Genomic DNA, 20,447 nt, shown 5'->3' on the forward strand with positions numbered 1-20,447 from the left:
TTTTATGCACATGTAGTCATTCAGACCAGGTAAAAATGGAGATGGGGTGACAGCTTTGATTTGGTGGAAAAACTAGTTTTTTCTTCTTCTTTGAGGATTCCTTGATGATAAGTCAGATGATAAAGTTCAAAAGAACAGTATTCATTTGGAACTTAAATATTTTGAAACATTATCGATGTCCTTTTTTCACTTTTGATCAAATGAATGAATCATTGTTTAATAAAAGTTTTTCAATAATAAAAAAAACTTGGATGAAATATTCCTGCTTTTGTTGTGTTTCAAAGACAGTGCAGATAAGTAAGATACATGCTGCATGTTAGCTAATAGCACTCAGCAACAATCACATTCTCAATGGTTGGACAGGTCAACAAAGTGTTAAAGTCATCTAGATGAGGTAGTATCCGGGTGTTCATGCTATGTAGCTCCCATGCCTCCCATCTGTTTAAGTGATATATCACTTCCTTAGCCAATAAGAGGCATTATTCATCACAAATGAGCCAGTTGATACCTCTGATATCTACTAAACCCATAACACAAAGAGTGAGTTGACTTCGAATAGATTTTAACTATTCTGATTTGCTCATTTAGCCAAGCATGTATAATTAAAGTAGTCCACTCAATATAAAAATTGTAATTACTCTTCCTTATGTATGTTTTTATATATTTTGTGGAACAATGTTTTTTGTAAGTTGAATGTAAGTCATTGTAACTCCAAGACAGTTCTTCAGAATTTCTTCTGTTGTGTTTCTCAGAAGTCTGGAATGACCTGAGGGTGAGTAAATGATGCCAGAATTATAATTTTTGGAAGAACCATCCCTTTAATATTGATGCTGTATCTAATGCAGGCATAGAAGTCATGTTAAGAGAACAAGTTTCTCTCTGATTCCGTTGATGAGGTCTGGCAGCTCTTGGGGACAGCTGGTCTTTCGTTTATCAGGTCCAAACCTCTCCACACACATTCTGTCTTCTCTGTCCCACCCTCCATTGATCCAAAGAACCTTCTCCTCTTATCCTGCTGTGTACAGAGCCGGTCTGAGGGTCAGATTAATGGCAGCCCTTCAGAACAGCTGCTGCCGAAGGCAAGCAGATACATCCACATTAGTCTTGCAACTCTTGAGACAGTCCTCCCTTTCTCCAATGATCCAATTCACTCTCTTCTTATATATATTTAACATGAGGGAACAAAATCGAAGAAAGAAAAAAGAGTTTTTATGACTGAAACAACATAAATTATATCCAGATCCATGATATTGATTCTCTTCCATATATCCTGAAGCTCTTCTTTTGGGCACTTTAAAGTGAAAATTAACTCCTTCCAGTGTTTCTTGATTTAACTTACATTCACACATCTTTAACAGATTCAGATACAGCTAAAACATGAATGGATTCAGTGACTTCACAAACAAAAAGTGTCTCATGAACAGGGTCATGACATAATCAGTTATGTTAACCATTAAATAGTTAAGGGTCATAGTTTAAGCTCTTGCTTTTGCTTGCCTTGTCTAGTAGGGGTGCAAGGCCCCACGGTTCGGCACACATGTGATTCGTTGATTAACTGTTAAGGTTAACCATCATATAGCGAAAGTTTATTATTGGCACATTTTGTCTTGCCAGTTAACACACTCAAGCAGTTTTAACTCGTGCACTGTTTTCTGTGCGCTCAGCCGATGCCGCACACACTGAAGCGCGCACCACAGAGAGTTACATGGGTTAGCGTAAGCAGGAACATGGGTGGACTCTGTAATTCAATGAAGACTCTGAACAGCAGGGCTATTGGAGGTGTAAAAGTCAAAGTGTTTGGATCAGAATGTTCTCAGTGATGTAAACAGTTTCTCTGAAGTACTACTTAACAGCTCGCATAAAGACAGAGATAGAAAATTACAGAAAATAACTTGTTCAAAAACATTTCAAAAGAAAACAGCATTGTGTGTGTGTTACAAATGTAGAAATATCTTTTTTGTATTATATTGTCTACATTATATCTAATCAAATAAATGAATGAATGAATGTTAATAATATTTCACAATACTAATTACACAAATTCAGTCAATTTTTTAATATAAAAATGATATTGCTTGTGATACTTCTCACAGTATGCAAGCCAGCTGTATAAGTATAAACCTTTTTAATGTGTTTTTTTAAATAGGAAAAATTCGCTAAATTACACCATGAATAAACTCAATAAATGACATCATAATAAAAATAATAATTCTCTCACATGATACTAGCCAACCACATACGAATATCAAAGATTTGTACAAACGATTCCTCCCAAACAAAAGACTTAGATGACAATGCTGTAAAACTGATGTGAGATTTCTGATCTGTTTCAATCAAGTCAAACATTTTGAGAAAAAGCACATGTGTATACACACACATGACCTATAAAACAAACTTTTGTGGGCCAGACATCGAAAACATATGGATCATGATGAACTCCGCCACAGATCAGGGCTCTGAACGTTTAACTGTGTCAGTTGAAGAGTCAACCCCAGGTCTGACATCAAGTGTGTTAACCCCTGGGGTCACGGTTCAGTGACAGAAGGCTGAATCAGAGTGAGTGTTAACAAAAAGCCCTTCCTCACTTGTTGGTCAAACGGTGGCTGTCTTGCACAGGCCCATTTAACCCTCCCCCTCTGCTTTTCAGGAGCCTCTATCAACAGGAGGTGTTGTCATTTCTTCAGTTAATTGCTGGCTGAGTCCCGATCTGCCCTCAAGAAATCTGGACAAGAGAGGGAAAGCTTTGGTCACCCGCCAGAGCTTGTGTGTATCCCCCCCAAACTCGCACACATGCTCCAACATCTAAGAATACAATGGGGCAAAGCAGCTGCACTGCAGAACCACAAGACAGTCCTGAATACGTAATTACGAACCAAGACAAGCCATCTGTGCCATGGAGATCATAACATCTGCTTTAGATCAATAATATGCACAAATAAAGCTGGGGTTTTTTTTATCCACAAGATTTCCTACTACATCAATTCAAAGCTTCCTTTTTACAGTATTACATAACACACGGTTTAAGCCTATGAACTAATATGAGGGGCCTTAATGATGTAACCTCCCGTTGGGACCCAACAGACACCTGTTCTGTATGAAAACACTGATAGAGACTTGTAACCCTATATAGGTCTCAGAGGGGCGGCTGAGGGTCCTTCAAAAAGACTAAATAAATTTGCATGGGTTTATTCAGAATTTTAACTGCTTGCAAAACAAAGTCAGTATCTATAAAGGAATATTGATAATACAACTACATGGACTGCTGCGTCTCTGGATAATATACAGACTCCTGGCACTAATTACAGGAAATTAACTTATTGCATTATCTTTCAGACTAAGAAAGAATAGGTCGAATTACCTAATATATTTTTTTAAAAGTATTTATGCTTAGGCTCCATTTATTTGATCAAAAATACAGTAAAAACAGTAATACTGTGAAATTGTTTTAGAATTTAAAATAACTGTTTTCTATTTCAATATTTTTTTCAAATGTAATTTATTCCTTTGATGGCAAAGCTGAATTTTCAGCATCATTAGTGTCACGTGATCCTTAAGAAATAATTTGAATATGCCAATTTGGTGCTTAAGAAACATTTAACATTATTTTCAATGTTAAAACAGTGCTGCTTAATAATTTTGCAAAAACTGTGATACTTTTTCAGGATTCTTTGATGAAGGTTCAGAAGAACAGTTTTTATTTGAATTCAATTGTAACATTACAACTGTCTCAATAGGAATACATTTTTAGCAGTCATGTAAATCCACCCATATATTTTTTAATGGGTATAAATAATATATATATATATATATATATATATATATATATATATATATATATATATATATATATATATATATATATATATATATATACATATGCACACACAAAAAAAAAAGACAGAAAGAGTGTGGTCACGACTTCAGTCTCATCCCCTTCAGAGGCGTGGGAAAAGACGGATAAAAGTGTCACTGCTTACCATAAGGTTATTTTAGATGCGTCAAATTACAGACACCCCCCTCTGAGAAACACCTGCAGGCATGGATATTATTTCTAGGGACAAAATACTTGTGCCAAACCAAGGTTATCACATCTCAGCTAATTAGATGGAACAAATGCGTCCAAGAAAACCCATGAATCTTAAAAGTATCAGCATAACACTTTCACCTAGACATTTTAGGCTGATTTAAAGAAGCAGTAATGAATTAAATTATGAAATGTGATCAAGGGAGTTGTTCTCTAATACAACAAACAGGTCACTGTGTTTCTGTGAACATTAGGTGAAGCTCTGAATCTGACCTACATGTTGCAGGCAGACAGAATCCTTATAAGAATCAGCACTTAAAGGTAAAGTTTGTCCAAAAAAATAAATAATAATAAAAAATTTTCATACATTTAGCAGACGCTTTTATACATTGGATTTGCATTTAAAGTGATTTTACTCTAAAGAATATAACATTTTCACTTACAGAGACACATTCAGCATGATCAGGGTTATTATAGTTTAAAAACATTTTGTATTACTTGAAATTACATAAATGTTACCTGAAATTTTTCCATCTAGTTGCCAAGTCAAGCAACTCATTTCTCATTTACATTTAGTTTTACTTTATGTACTAAAATAACTAAAACTATAATTAAATATATATTTAAAATATATTTAGAGATATATTTAAAAAACTAAAAACTAATAAAATTCCAAAAAAGTTAACTAAAATTACAAATAAAAATATTTATAAATATTTAAATTAAAAACGAATTCAAAATATTAATAAGAACTATAATGACACTATATGGGTGCAGTATGAGCTTGATGGAGAATGACATGCACAACTGAGATATTAAATAGATCCCTATAAAAACACCATTACTGAAAAATTACTCTCCATTTGACACACATAAATTAAATGTCTTGTCAACATAAATTTATAATGGCATTCCCCTCCCCCATGTTTGTTCGCCTTTACCCACCACCTTCATCTTTGGCTTTTACATCTCAGCGAGCAACTGCGTTATCGAAATTAATCTTAATTTAATATTCTCAAATTTAAATGAAACCCATGATATTTCAAGCTAACCTGCAATGATGTATTGGGTCATAAACACAATCACCTTCTGGGTGACTCATAGACATGAAAGCCAAAAGGCACAACAGTGTGACACTTCTGCATGTAATGACCTTCAAAACAGCCGTGGTGACACTGACCTTTGGGTTATGGCCCTGGAGAAGGAAAAATAAACTCTATGTCGTAACCTCACCGAGATAAAGAGCAATCTGTGTCATCTGAAAGCAATCACAATGACAAACAGATCGATTCAAATGCCTTAAATGGAGATGCTATTCTAATTAACAGCGACGAGAAAGAGTGATACGATGGAGAAGAAACTGAGACTGATGGTTGATAGACAAATCACATTAACAAACCCTCATTTCCTGACCTTTGCTGAGATTAGCCATTTAGCAATGCGCTCAGGATAGGACTGTCTGAACACATTAGCCACTAGCCCATGATGACCTAATTAAAACATCATAAATGAAAAGCTGCATCATAACTAAGACTCTAAACACAACTTAAATGACAGGACTTCAATAGCCCTTATTTGGCCTGAGGTCAATATGACCTGTATTTTGTGGGGCACAACAGAGTTAGCGCTAAGCTAACAACAAAACAAGCTATTATTTTCAATGTGGGATATATATATATATATATATATATATATATATATATATATATATATATATATATACAAACACACACATTTATAAATATATTTATCTCGTATTATGGGGCCAAATTATTCTTACTGTAAGCTAACAGGTCTATGATTTCATTCAGCAAATGTACAAATTAAAAATTAAAGACTCGTTGTTTTCAGTTCAGATCATGTCAATGCAGGTTACACACTAATGGTTTATCAGATGTCGTTTAAATGTGTATGGCAACAAAACCTTGGCAAAAAAAATAAATAAGTAGGCCTAGTTCTAAAATTTGGGACATATTCATAAATTTGCTAAAGTGCTGATTCATTTTCAAAAAAAGATTTTCCATTCATCATAATCTCATTTTGTTTAATAACTTCATAAAACATGTTCTGCATGTTTAGCAGGAGCTGTTGTCTCATAGGCTACTATCATATTTGATACTCCTTTGTGTGGCCTGTGTTCTCAGTTTGTGTGCAGCAAGAGGTACAGATGGGAGCGTGTTCAGTTTGGCTGGTCTTTCCCTAAAAACCCCACAGCATACATCTGGCACAGAAACTCATTCTCTGTCCCATGCATCTGCGCTGTCTGTTCATGTCACGGAGCAATGAGGTGAGGTGAGACATGAAATTAAATGATTTGTACAAACTGAGCATTTTGTACCTCAAAAACACAAATTAGAATAGTGTTGGAAAATGGATACTTATTTGTTCTTCCATATTTAAGAAAGGATTATTTCAATGTATATTTATTGTCTAGCAGGTTGTCTACTGTAATTTTTTTGTTATTTCAGTACCTGACAGCTTGCTCCCTCGCTATACACACTTTTTTAAAAATCTTCCTTATTTGCTGTCATAAACGACATTATTTAAACATAAACTGGCATTATTTGCTTCCCCCTCTCAGGATGGGGGAAAATCCCCTTGCTGTGGTTTCTCTGTGCTCCTGTCCATCACACTCAAACTTGGTGCTCTCCACAAAACACACTTTGATTCAAATGGTTGAACCAGAAAAGACTGTCATTCAAAGATTGTTTTCTTCAGTTTTTTTTATATTACCAATCCTTCCCTCCCCTTTTATGTCAATCTGATCCCCCTCTCTTTATTTCTCTCTTTCTTGGCCCACTTTTTCTTGAACAATGGAGACAATCGGGCGTCCCCTGAGGGAAGATGAGGGCGAGTTTAAATATCAAAAGCCCACAATGGACACCATGCCAGACTCCAAGGCCCCCACTGTCCATCTGCTTATAACAGGAGAAATGAGGGATGAAGGATAGATATTGAGAATGGAGACACAGTGACAGACTTGCGTCTCCCGCTCCTTTCTTGCCTTTTTCTCATTGTTTTTAACAAGTCATGATTCTCCCTGTCAGCTGACAAATGATGCTGTCTGTGTCTCTAATATGTGGGAAAAATTACTTTAATCATGAATAGCTAATGCACTATTTTACAACATGATTGTTAAACGGACATTTATATACATTTATCTATTCTATTTTTTTCTTTACTTTTTCAGAATACATAAGATGTTAGTTTACATATATTAAAAAAACAAAGTTGTGTGCCTAGGTTATGCGTACCCGTTACCATCAACCTACCTCTCTCTCTCTCTCTCTCTCTCTCTCCACACACACACACACACACACACACACACACACACACACATATATATATTAAAGAGCCACACAGATGGGAAATCAAAAATCGTCATGTTCAAACACGTCATTAAAATGAAGTGTAACTCTGTGAATGCTCAACGAAGAGACATGAGAGAGATATATATAGAATGCTTGACATGTCTACTTTAAAACTAAACAAGTGCTGCCGAAAACAGATATTCTGTAATAAAGCAATCCATATGAAACCAGTTTACCGTGGAGGTTTGTGCGGAACAACCAATCAAACCTGACTATGTCAGTTGACCAATCAGAACACAGTATGTTACCGAAAGGTGGGGTTTAAGGAAACAGCTTTTGAACAGCTTCGCGCCAACCGTTTGGGGATCTCTGAGAATTTAGGTAATTTTAAAATGATATTTTGACAAAATAACATAAACATTGATAGGAAGCTTAGATTTTCATCTTACTGGCTCTTTAAAAGAACCTTACAACCTTTAGAATAAATTGTAATTTGGAATTAAACTGTGTCAAATTGTCAAACTTTTGACAATCATTTGGGTCATGGTTTCCACAAAATACTGTAGTAAGCAGCTCAGCAGTTTGATGATGATAATAATAAGAAATGTTTCTTGAGCTGTGAGCACCAAATCATCACAGTAATTACTTACATTTTAAAATGCATTACAATAGAGCATTTTTTGTTGTTGTTGTCTTTTTTAAATAGTCCTCACTTCTCTTTCCCCGAAACCTCCCTCCCCTCAAGCCCCGAGGCTCAAATTTCCCAACAGGAATTTTTTCACACCATCCTGCTTTGTGACTGACTGCCTGACACTGATACAGAAGGCAGAATCTGACGGTAATTGCAGGGCAGCTAACATAAATGAAGAATCACCTGTAATATCCCTGAGCTATGTTTCCCAAGTGGCTCAACATCTTAACGTCTTAACACATGTGAAACCACATTAATAACAACATAGAGACCTATTTCAAGCTGTCAGGCAGTTCTATAGAAGGCTAAATTCAATTTCTAAAAACATCAAGTGCACCTGGAAGTAAAAACAAACCTTACACCTGACCTCCGATCCTTTCATCATCTCTAAAGATGGCTTGTTATTGTCCATTTATTTCCATTCACACTAGAGAACAAGACAAGGCATGTGTCATGTTTTCTTCATTGTTTACAGCGACAGGTGTTTCCACCTGAGCAGATTTTGATGGGGAAATTCCAGGGCTTGCTGGCCGTCTGTGATCCCAAGGTGATATACGGATCTAATAAAGACCCCCCCCCACCCTTGAACAAGCTGCAATGTGATAATGTGTCATATCAGATGACTCCATTGCTAATTTGATCAGATAGTTACTGATTTTCTATAGGCTATTTTGACTGATTGTAATCCAGTGGAAAATGAATTGGCCAAATGGCTTTAAATTTTGCATGGAAACTTTTTTTTTTTTTTTATCAAATATACAAAATATGCAGTATTGAGATCAAACATTATGAAATATCATGCTGAAATTTCTGGAGTTACGAGATTTTAATGAGTGGTTTTGTTGATGACAGCAAAATAGCTTATGTTAAAAATTTTAGATGTACACACACTCATGCTATCCAAGATATAAATTAGACTGGTTCCTGATCAGAAACAGATTTGAAGAAATTTAACATTATGTCACCTGTTCACCAGTGTTAAGTTTTTTTTTTTTTTTTGCTTAAAGATGCAGAGACTAAAGTCTCCAAGACTTCCAAAGAGATATTCTTTATAAAAGTTAAGAGTCACCATGCACTCATACAATGGCTTATTTAAACACGCCCTCACATTTATAAGTCACAATGTGGGAAGATTTTCTTAACGCCACCCAAATGTATATGCAAAGAAAGAAAGTGTAACTTTTATTCTGGCTGTATTATTGTTGCTGCCACCACCGCTGCAATGTTTTGGAGATGCTGTTTCCTTGTGAAAGCGAAGCTACTTTGTTTGGTCTTCCAAAAGAGGACACAATTAGAAATCAGTGGTTAAGTTGTATTTACAACAATGTTCCGAAACAGTTTAACCCAAATATTCAGATGTGTGCAGCGCATTTTACGGAGGACGAGGACTGTTTCCTGTGAGAGTAGCCTACAATACCTGGTGTTTTTTTCTATAAAGGGAGACAGTCCCAACCTTGCAAGGACTATCTGGCACTTTTGATTCACAGCCTGTAAGTATGTTTTCATATTTATTGAATTTTGCCACTGAAGATTTAAAACTCCGATCACAAATTCAGACATGGTTTTATGTTTTTGCAGCACGATACACAACACAATGTGTAAAAAGACATTATAAGTCATTATAATCAGTAATTATGTCCCCACTGGATGCAACAAATGCCTTGTTTATAATGGGTTTCATGTTTTTGTCTGGTCGTGCCAGGAAACGACATCACAGTATGGTGAGTGGGGTAACATTTCCATCACACGCTTGAGGCATTCAGCCAATCACAACGCACTGGATAGCTGGCCAATCAGAGCACACCTTGCTTTTCAGACCAATGAGCTTTGTAAAAATCTACACGTTTCAGAAAGGCAGGGCATAGAGGAGCAACAATATAATGTACATTATGTGGAAAATAATGTGGTTTTTTAACCTTAAACCGCATAAACACACTGCTTTATACCAAAAACACAAAATAATGTTCTTTTTAGCAACATCATATGACCCCTTTAAATATTCCAGAACATACTATCTAGAATGAAACTAAATATCCAACAGATATAAACAAAAGAGAACTGGAGCGCTGCTGGAATCCCTTGTATCCTCTGGTGCTCTTGGAAGGGTTAAATATAGAAAAAGATTTTGGAAAAAAATCCAAGTCCAGGCACTCAATAGGATGCAAAAGTTAAAAAGCCTTTAATGGTTGGGCTAAAGCATTAAAACACCAACGCGTATCGGCCCATTGGCCTTCATCAGGGTGTTGGTAACAAACAGACAGAATCACGCAGTACTTATAGTTGCATTGGTTTCAGGTGTGCCACTCTGGCACTTGTAACACAATTTTTTGGCCACTAGAGGCAATAGTTCAGATAATGGCTAATACCAAAGATCAAACCATACAAATACAAGATAAGGGATCTCCAAGTGGAAGAAAAAAAAAAAAAAAAAAAAAAAAAAAAAAAACAGGAGAGAGTAACACCAATACAAACATCTTGTATACTCCACACAATTATATCCATAAAGTCAAATAAATGTGTAGAGGCTAGTTACCCATCTTACTTCTGGATTCATTGTCAAGATAGTTCCAAAGCAACAGGAGAAAAATATTATTATGGGCATTACAGTACATTAAAAGAACAGTCAACATTCACGGACAACAATACACTGTCCCTATTGAGACACAACTTTTACAAAAAAGGTGAGAGGTCAAAGTCTTCATTAAGACCTGGATGACTAGTAGCCCTCAAGGAATAGATCCAATATGTCTCCCTTTGTTTAAGGCGTTTGATGATATCCCCACCCCTGGCATCCAGGCGAACAGCCTCAATGCCCACTACTCTTAGGGTCGAATCACTCCCATGTTTTGCGTCTATATAATGTTTGGCCATTGGATAGTTCATATTTCCAGTCCGAATGGCATATCTATGTTCAGCTACCCTGTCTCTTAGTCTCCTTTTAGTAAGGCCTATATAAAAACAGCCACAAGTACACTCTAAACGATAAACAACATGGGTAGAATTGCAATTTATAAAACTGTTAATAGTGTAAGTCTTATTGCTAAAAACATCCATAAATTTGTCAGTTTTAGCAATATTCTCACAATAATTACAATTACCACAAGGAAAGTTACCCTTGGGTTGACGAAGCCAAGTTTCACGTTTAGGAGCAGGGAGGTGACTTCTTACTAACCTGTCCTTAAGTGTGGGGGCCTTCCTAAAACTGATTCCAGGGGGTTCCGTGAATATTTCCCGTAAAGTCGGGTCACATTCAATAATGTTCCAGTTTTTCTTTATAATGTGTTTAATCTGGACAGCCTCCTTGCTGTAATGAGTGACAAAATAGGGTTTCTGTGTTGATACTCTATTGGGTCTAGACTGAAGCAAGCTCTTCCTTTCAAGTGATTGGGCTCGATTATGAGCTTGAACAAGAGTTTTTGTTTGGTAACCTCTTTGTTGAAAACGCCGCTGCATATCCAAAGACTGATGCTGGAAATCCTGATCTGAATCACATATACGCCTTAGTCTCTGGATCTGTCCAAAGGGTATGTTATCAATAAGCCATGGGGGATGAAAACTATTAGCATGCAGCAAGGTATTACGATCTGTTGACTTTCTGAAGATAGATGTATGTAGGAATCCCTCATTATCTTTTGAGATCCGTAGATCAAGAAAGTTGATAGTGTGTAAATCATAATCCAAACTAAATTTAAGGTTCTCATTTAAGCTATTAACATATACATGGAAGTCTACAAGTTCTTTTTCTGAACCTGAGAACATCAAAATCACATCGTCAATATATCTACCCCACCACAAGATTTTATCTTTAAAAGGGTTGACGTGGGAAAATATATAGCGCTCCTCCCATAAGCCTAGAAACAGATTGGCATAGTTGGGAGCAAAACAAGCACCCATTGCAGTCCCCTTTTCTTGTCTATACAATATGTCTTGAAAGAGAAAGATGTTGTTCTTTAAAGTCCACTCAGTAAGTTGCACTATAAAGTCACTGGGAGGCATCAAATGTTCAGGTCTGGATGAGAGATAGTGTTTCAAAGCCTCTAAACCCTCGTTATGTACTGTAATGCCCATAATAATATTTTTCTCCTGTTGCTTTGGAACTATCTTGACAATGAATCCAGAAGTAAGATGGGTAACTAGCCTCTACACATTTATTTGACTTTATGGATATAATTGTGTGGAGTATACAAGATGTTTGTATTGGTGTTACTCTCTCCTGTTTTTTTTTTTTTTTCTTCCACTTGGAGATCCCTTATCTTGTATTTGTATGGTTTGATCTTTGGTGTTAGCCATTATCTGAACTATTGCCTCTAGTGGCCAAAATATTGTGTTACAAGTGCCAGAGTGGCACACCTGAAACCAATGCAACTATAAGTACTGCGTGATTCTGTCTGTTTGTTACCAACACCCTGATGAAGGCCAATGGGCCGATACGCGTTGGTGTTTTAATGCTTTAGCCCAACCATTAAAGGCTTTTTAACTTTTGCATCCTATTGAGTGCCTGGACTTGGATTTTTTTCCAAAATCTTTTTCTATCCAACAGATATGTTTGTTCTTTATATTGACAAATTAACTAACTTATTGTGAAAATTACCGGCCAATCAGGTAAAATACAGTTTTACTTCATTGTAAGTGTGCCTTCGCAAATACTGCTCTCACAGTCTGAGTCTAGTAAGTTAATGGTTAGGGTTTTTAGCTTCTGTGACTCTGGGACCTCAGACATCTGTCATTCAATGAGTTTTAACAAAACAAATCCCCAAAGAGTTCAATGGTTCTGTACTAAAATAAATAATAAGTCCTCTTTTAAAAGATTTCCTCCTTTCAGCCATAAACAATACTGTAAATCAAACAAGAAGCCACATAAAAGTTATATTATAACCCTTTTCAACATCATATTTATTATGTACAATGTAAAACCTGTGTCAACACATACTCTAAGAGCCTCTCTGATGTCTATGTTTTATCTGATATTTAAAGAAAGCAGCACCCAAATTTATACTGAAAAGAAATACTTTTAAATGACTCACAATGACAGTCAATGGAAGTCTTTTCCCTTATTGTATTCATTCACAATTTTTCAAACAAATGTATCTGTTTTAAACTATATTTAACCCAGCTTCTATTTAACATTGATAAAGGATTTGATTGCATTGTATGCTTTTGACTTTTGATAACATTGTTCAAGAAAGTGGTTATGGTTCATTGTCCAGTTTTGATATTTGTAATTCTTGTAATAAAAAATTAAAAAAAAATCAACTCTTTTAAAAACGTCAACTGTATGTATGTGTATATATACTCTAACACACACACACCCACACCCACACACACACACACACACACACTATACATGTATACACATACAAAGCGCTCTCTCACACACACAGATAACAGACACACTCCATCATTGGTCTCATCAATGTCTTCACTAATTGCCATGGTCAATATTTTCTGTACTTCCCATGCTTAATTTATGTGCTCAATCTATTAGTAGCATTTCCTTTGAGAAAACTCTGTCCCTGATGAATACATCTGACCCATTGCTTCAGAAGCCTGTGCAGGTGCAGGGCTGCTGGCTTCACAGAGCCAGTGGTCTCCCTGCGGGTGCAGGGCACCATGTGTGCCCTGCTAAAAGTCACAGAGAGAAACAGCACTGACACAGAAGGAAGCAAAAAGCCAGCGGAAGACTGTTACAGACAGTTCCCATTGTGCCTATAATGCTTGAATGATTTGAAACAAGAAGAATAAGGATGCAAATGTATAATGCATTGCAAACTCTTTGATGTTGTACATCAAAAACAGTCATAAGTCATAAGAGGCTTAAGTCATTGCTGGGCAGAGGGGAGCGCTACCGTAGATCAAACAGGACATCTGAATCAGTACTGAAGTTGTGGCAAATACAAATACATTCAATAGATTTTGTTGGCTATTTAGCAACTGGGTCACGATAAAATATTCAGAGTGCATCAGACAGGAAGAGCTTGCTAATGAAACAGGAGTGAGTCATGCAGTGAGATGCATGGGTAACTTTGTGTTCTCTAAAATGATATTAACTGAGAATCTCTACTGTCGCATGAAAATTAGGAGTTACAGTGGTAGAGAGCAGTCCAGGAACATTTATTTATTATTATTTTATTACATATTTATTACATTTTATTACATATTCAATTCAAATTATGTAAAAACATTTAATATCACATATATTAAATATTTTGTAATATTTTACTAAACATTACGTATCTGACTTGTAAAATAGTATTTCCTTTATTAAATATATACAATGTATTTTTTATTATATATTTATATATAATTATTTACAATTATAAAACTTAATATAGTTAATTTAATATATAATTTAATATATTTTAGTAATATATATATATATATATATATATATATATATATATATATATATATATATATATATATATACACACACACACATACCTTTAAGTCAACCTTGATTAGACAAATTGATCACAAAATGATTCAGTGCGAACTGTAGGCCAGAGATGTTCAATGACATGGAAATGAAGCTAACAATATATTGACTTCGAAAGCCACTTCCATGTAAAGTACAATGCAAAATAATGTAATGGCTTAAATTATCTTAATATGGGGGCCTAGCAAATACTGATATACGTCATTTATAACCCATCATTTATAACAATCATTTAATAAGCCTAATGTGTGTAAATGTGCCCACTGCCCAGCAACGCCTCTTGACTCATTGCTGGGATAAAGTTGTGTCTTGTAGCACTCAGCAAAAAAAAAATCAATGTTGATGCAGCTAGTTATATGTCCTCCTTGTTTTAGTCCAGTCTGAATCCATAACTTTCCACTGCCTTGACTCAGCTGAAGAGCACTTTAGGGGCTATAACAATCTTCCATTAGCTCTCCATTCACGCACACAGACACAAGTCCCTGTAGCCGTCTCCTAAAACACACTGCTCTAAAATACAACCAAATGTTTCAGCTGACCCCATTGTTTTGGTCTTTCTCATTTTCGTGTCCTCTCTGAGGAAGAAACAGAGCCAGACAGAGATTGAAAACTAGAACGAGGCCCCGTCTGACATCTTTTCTCTCTCCTTCCAGCGTCTAACATTTCTAATCAGCACCGGGCCAGACTCCGCTTCCAGACGCACCTCTCTCACCCTGCCTCGCCCCCCTCTGGAGAAAGCTGCTGTTGCATAGCTAAAAATAGCACCTCTGGAAACAAAACCCTGAGAAGTAAAAGGTGAGCATCCCATTGCAGAGTGAGAAACCTAAGAGTAGGTGAATCTGAGCTGTGGAGGAGGGGAAAGAGGGGAATGCTAGTGCAAGAAATGACGTATTATATGTCATCTCTTGACCTTAATTCAGTGCAGTCATTAAGGACGTATTGGATATTAAGCAGCAAGTCAATCAATCTTCCTAAATATCCTAATTCATCTTTTGTTTTTGGACCTATTTACATAAAATTGACCAAGAAATGTGAGCTTTCTTCCCATTAAAATGTTCTTTTAAGTGGCAGAAGGTGCTGAGAGAGAATCACAGGTTTCTCTAATGCTGTTTTAATTGCAGGCCCAGTGGGGGTATCCACAGGATTGAGCCACAGCTAACATATTGCCAAGTAAAAGGATTTCTTCAAAATTCGCCATATGGCAGAAAATACCTCTATAGGTGGTGAGGGGGGTGTGCAGGTAATAGCATGTGGTCATTTATAGACAAATTCCTCTTATTTAAATACATACATAAATAGAATACAGCAACATTTTATATATATATATATATAAAAGGTAATTCAACATCAACAAGTGTCATGTTAAATAGTGATAAATAGCTGTTTCCTGAAGGATTACACACAAGCTAGCAGTAGAAAATAAGTGGAATATCAGCATCTACTGGTGTGATGAAGTCACTGCGATTTACAGATAATGGACACTGAACTAGAAACAGAACTAGGTTTGATGCAGTTGAGCTACTAAAAAAATAAAAATACATAAATAGTGCAAAAATAGCACGACTATCTATGTTAACATTCTTCAAAAAACATTAATTCTAAAAAATATTATTTTACATGAAATGCTATTATATTTGAAGTTTGCATTATCGGTTCTGTTGACTACTTTTTACTACTGTGTAGAGTTACTTGTTTTGAAACAATCTCTATTGCATAAAGCACTATATAAATAATGGTGACTTGACTACATTTGTAATATCCATTCACCTTTTAAAATGTAGGCTACTAGATTATGTTACTGGTTAAAATGCAGGAAGTACCATTTGGTCTAACAAATCCAAGATTTAATCTGAGACTGTTCTCATTAAATAACTCTTTAGAAATTACTAATCAGGATAAAACAAAATCTTTAGTCAGGATGCCAGCAGTTATCAAATTTCAATATCTACTAAGCTTTATGAAATAACTCCATGAATGATTGCAACACAATATGACAAAGGCTGCTGAATGGTAAGGATGACGTACACATTCTCTAGATCATTCAGAGCACGGTCCAACTCATCGGTATTATGGGCCCAGGCCAGGTCACATGGCCACAGATATCATCTGATGTGGGCAGCTTTGCATCTTTAATTCATGACGGGAAAAAATAGTTTGGTTGGTGGACTAACTCAGCTCCTCTGAGTTTCCCAAAGCTGCAGTAAAAGATTATAAATGGAAACCTTGTCCCTAGGCCCACTTATATTATGAAGTCAAAGATCAAAGAGAATTGTACACAATCACAACAATGCAAGCAGAGTCCCAGATTTATTTTTTATATATATATCAGAATGTTTGATACTTTCCTTTTGATAGATAGACAGATAGATAGATAGATAGATAGATAGATAGATAGATAGATAGATAGATAGATAGACAGATAGATAGATAGATAGATAGATAGATAGATAGATAGATAGATAGAAATGTTACACAGACAGACACTTATAAGTGAATAGAAATCACATTTAAATAATACTATGTAAGCATATAATGCTCATTGCCAATATCAAGATGATTTGCTATCTGACCCTAGATGTCAAAGTTATTTTATCCACACAGGCAAAAGTATCAGAGACAGCTAATTATATCATAATGCAATATTTACCATCAACTGTGGCCTTAAGGTTCCTCGTGCAATGACACGCAGCAGCAAATGTTAGTCGTGTTCGCACAATATCCTTGAGCTCCAAGAAGCGCTCTGGATGGGGCGATGACACTTTAACTTCCTACAGCATCCTTGGCCAACATTCGGCCTTAAAAACAACTAACAACTTGACAGCCTCGAAACACCCTAGCTTATCCATCTAAATATGTCTGGTTGCTTTAAATGAGGCTGCTTTAATATTTATACCGTTTTACGATATATTGCCGGTCTCTTCAGGCTGTGGTCATTTGCGCAGAGCAGCAGAAATAAGACCGCATCACTCAGCGATGCGCAGAGAGGCTGAAGCACGCGGGATGCGCGAGCGGCCGTGTTAAAGAAGCACATATCTAGACTGCTTTTGTCTCCTGTGGTACAAGGCCAGTTTCTTGTAATTCATTAACCCTGACAGCGCAGGGATAACTCTCTTACCTGTGTCGTTGTTAGTTTGGCCACATATGATGCAGTGTGATTCTCCCATACGCAATGTATTGCGGTAAAGGCGGGTAATATCCTCCCTTGCTTCGCTCTGTCTGTGCGTCCCTCTCAGAGCGCGCGCTCGCTTCTGTGGACGCGCCTCCGACTCCAGCCGGACAGGTGTTCAGATCATACAGCATCCGTGCTGCACTTCAGAAACAAACGAAGCGTCAGTTTAATATCACGTGATTAATGCATATATTAGTAATAGCTAAATAGGCTAAAACACACTGAACGCTTAAAAATAAATAGATAAAAAAAAAGATGGGCTGGTTTATATTAACAATAACATTTTAAAATAGGACTTAATTAAGTCTAACATGTGCAGTGCATGTAAACACAACTGCACCATTTTGGTTATAGATTATTTCTGAAAGGCATTGTGGTACACAAATCGAACTATTAATTTAGCACTCAAACAATTTACACACAATTTTAAAAGACAAATAAACAAACAAAGAAAGCTTACTTCAACGTTTTAAAGAAAGTGATCGTTTTATTCAGCAATTAATTGCATTAAATTGTTCAAGACTTCTACATTGTTTAAAAAATATTTTCGAGCTGTCCTTTTAAAAATTCGATAACTACAAAATTCTTAAGAAATTAGTATTTTCACAAAAATATTGAACAGCACAACTGTTTTCATCACTGATATTAATAAGAAATGTTTCAGTGTTTCAGCACATTAGACATTTGGCGCAATGGCACAAACGTTTAGCATTTCCATGACAGGACAATTTATTAAAATATTACATTTATTTATTTATCAAATAAATGCAGCCTTGGTGAACATAAAAGATTTCTTATTGCTAAGCTCAAATTTATATATAAACTGTCATTTGATGAAAGAAAGAGATGCATTGGATTATTCAAAACAATATCTTTATCATGATAGGCTGAGACTATACTCTTTCTTTATCAATGGCCTTCTGTTCCAAACACACAGTGCTCTTTGATAGGAAACTTTACATCATCCATTACAATATAGTGACACACTGGCCCAGTTCAACATCACACATATAGCATGAACAGAGTCGCACAGACTATCCCCTTGAACGCATATCTCCATTTAAGATTATTATAAGCATCAGAAATGCACAATCAACAAATAGACACAATATGACAACTCCTACACATTATCTATAGCCTAATGGACTTTTACATAAACACAACATTGATTCAGAGATTATTATAAAAAGCGGTTTTCAATATTAAAACTGCAGTCAGTAACAAGTTGCAGCTAGAAGATAAGAAGTAATTGGAGAAAGTCTGTGACAGGCATGGTCATTTAAAATAATACAATTTATTCTAGATTACATTCCAGAGGCCATACATCTCTGGAGCTTCAAAAAAAAAAAAAAAAAAACGACATAAAGTTTACAGAAAAATTTAAAATATGCAGAAAGAAATGTCTCGGAGGAGTTTCGAGTATACTGGAAACTGCTGGGAAATCTGATCTCGTATGCAGCCTGCGGTTTGTTCCAGGCTCCCCTGCTTGCAAAAGTCAATCCTGCATACTAAACCTTAAAGACAAAGGCCTGCACTGCTATTCCCACATTATACACAGATTTGCTAGGCACTGACAGACTTCACTATGATGTTTGGAATACAAAGTAAAAGTGCTCAGTACCCCGCTGTCAAGGTTTTCATGTATTTTATGCCAATCATGGTCACACAATGTACAGGCTAAACTCCCCTGCTGTTACTGTTGTGTGCACTGCACACGTGTCCTCTTGTGTGCGCGCGAGCCTCTAGAGGTCACAAAGTGAATTACAGTCATATTCCGATTTAAAAACCCAAAATATTTTTCTGAGATGTTTTTTTACGACAAACAATTCGAAAATTAGTCAGATTTAAATGATAATTACAAAACAATCATATTTCCCTAAGAGTGTTAAATGTGATCATTTTGTCAATATCAGTCACTTTCAAAGAACAAGAAGCAGAAGGTGTGTCTATGATCAATCTTTTAAGATTTTTGAACTAACAGTTATACTTTGGTATTATTTCTGTTATTACAATATTTATTCATATTATGAATTAGCCTTTATTTTTATATTTTCAGCACTCAATGTAATTTTAGTTAGGGCCATATGTCTTTAGTTTTAGTAATTTTTTTGTACATTTTTGTCATTTGTAGTTATTATTAGTTACATTATAATTATATATAGTATTATTTTAGATTTTTTCATGTTTATATTTAGCTTTAATTGATTAACAGCGAACAATTTAATACATTAATGACAATAGACTGATAAAACTAAAAAAAGTTTGGTAAAAAATATATCAGAAATTTCTTGGTGGAGGTTTCAAAAGGATTTAACCAGAAGATGGCGCCACAGTCTGATTTGAGAAAACTAGTACACCATTACGTTTGCCAAAGTAAACATTGCATTTGATAATACAAGAAAATGTATTTCTGTCTTATCTCACTTAATGTGTATTGTTCCCAGAACCCGCCATTTTCTGGTTTCTAGCCTCTTTAAGTGTCTCCATCTTTTCCACAAATATGGTCCTATATTTGGAGAGAGTTTATCTTATTCTGTTAGCTTTATTTAGCCAATATGTTATATTTTTAGGGATCTATAACAAGCTACATTAATCTGTTTAGTGTTTTAGCTTAATTTCCCTTGTGTAACAGATACATGTTGTTACTCAGGCTTAATTTAGACTTTTTTTTATAGGTTTGTTTTGGATAAGTGATCTTCACCTCTGTTCTGTTCATTGGTGTTTTACCTTGAGTATTTAGCATATAGCTACCGTCACACAAACACAAAAAATGTGTAGGGATTAATTATTCTTTATGCTTGCTTGCTAAACAGGTC

The 20,447-nt window shown here is 35.6% G+C and overlaps 1 protein-coding gene across 2 annotated transcripts in view; it reads right to left on the bottom strand.

Annotated features, from left to right (window-relative positions):
• nfasca (neurofascin homolog (chicken) a) overlaps positions 1-17,702 on the bottom strand; it is an 87,193-nt gene extending 69,491 nt beyond the window's left edge. The window contains exon 1 of one of the 2 annotated variants that reach the window (XM_052609783.1): positions 17,578-17,702. The gene's annotated coding sequence lies outside the window, so the exon portion shown is untranslated. The remainder of the gene's footprint in view (positions 1-17,577) is intronic. The other variant, XM_052609781.1, reaches the window with a different exon arrangement.
• Positions 17,703-20,447: the final 2,745 nt, after the last annotated feature.

Source organism: Carassius gibelio, chromosome A11 (assembly GCF_023724105.1).
Source record: "Carassius gibelio isolate Cgi1373 ecotype wild population from Czech Republic chromosome A11, carGib1.2-hapl.c, whole genome shotgun sequence".
Lineage (NCBI taxonomy): Eukaryota > Metazoa > Chordata > Actinopteri > Cypriniformes > Cyprinidae > Carassius > Carassius gibelio.